The sequence below is a fragment of the Sinocyclocheilus grahami genome, unplaced genomic scaffold (assembly GCF_001515645.1).
Source record: "Sinocyclocheilus grahami isolate Dianchi unplaced genomic scaffold, SAMN03320097.WGS_v1.1 scaffold411.1, whole genome shotgun sequence".
NCBI lineage: Eukaryota > Metazoa > Chordata > Actinopteri > Cypriniformes > Cyprinidae > Sinocyclocheilus > Sinocyclocheilus grahami.
The window spans coordinates 384,063-385,411 of NW_015505590.1; positions in this window are offsets into that span (position 1 = coordinate 384,063).

Genomic DNA, 1,349 nt, shown 5'->3' on the forward strand with positions numbered 1-1,349 from the left:
AAGGTGTTGCTTTGTTATTGTACGCTCTGTGCATCTTCTAAAACAGTGGTTCCCAACACTGGTCCTTGAGGCACCCCAACACTGCACGTTTTGTATGTCTCCTTAATCAAACACACCTGATTCAGGTCATCAGCTCATTAGTGGAGAGAACAAGACAGGGGTGCCCAAACTCGGTCCTGCAGAGTTTAACTCCAACTTGCTTCAATACACCTGCATTCAAGTTTCTAGTTTGTCTAGTAAGAGCTTGATTAGCTGGTTTAAGTGTGTTTAATTGGGGTTGGAGCTAAATTCTTCAGGACACCGGCCCTCCAGGACCGAGTTTGGGCACCCCTGCTCCAAGACCTGTTATTGGTGCGTCAGAGAAAGGAGACAAGCAAGATGTGCAGTGTTGGGGTGCCTCCAGAACCAGGGTTGGGAACACTGTTCTAAAACACTGATTAGCGGCTAGCGAGATTCTTGTTATTCAAAAAATATTTAATTTTATTCTACAACGATCTTCTTGCTTTTGATTTTTTTTAATGCAAATGAATGAAAGAAAGGCATTTGCTTCCATTTAGACAACTTGAAGTGTTAGTTCATCCAAAAATGATTATCATTATTTACTCACTATAGTAAACGCTCCGTTTTTCAGTTAAAGTCAGTTCGTTCTCGATTCAGTTCTATTTAAGAACTCTGTAACGTTCATCAGTTATGGAATGAGTTCATTTTTTTTCAATGAAGCAGCTCTGGAGAAAACAGTGATGTCATCATCCAGCTCAGTTCAGGGGTCAGTTGCATAGATTGTCTTAAGAGCTAGTTTGACCAACTAGCAGTTGTCTTACTTTTCCAATACAAATAAGACCAATCTACCTTTTCATAACTGAAGGGAAGTTGTGGCCTAATGGTTAGAGAGTTGGACTCGTAACCCAAAGGTTGCAGGCTCGAGTCTAGTACGGGATTGTAGATGGGGGGAGTGAATGTACAGCACTCTCTCCCACCTTCAATACCATGACTGAGGTGCCCTTGAGCAAGGCCCCCAAAAAATGGCTGCCCACTGCTCCGGGTGTGTGTGTGTTCACAGCTGTGTGTGTGCACTTTGGATGGGATAAATGCAGAGCACTAATTCCTAGTATGGGTCACAATACTTGGCCACATGTCACGTCACTTTTAAGACTAGTCTAAACAGTTTATGCAACTGGCCCCAGTTCTCATCAGTAGTGTCTGTGCAATCAAGTCAGATATTAAGTGTCCCCAAATATTAAGTGCTGAATTGATTATATTAAGTACTTTTAACTGTAGGTCAATCTAACTAGATGGTAATGTCTACAAAATGCTTATCCACACACATCTTATACAAAAAAAAAAAAGAG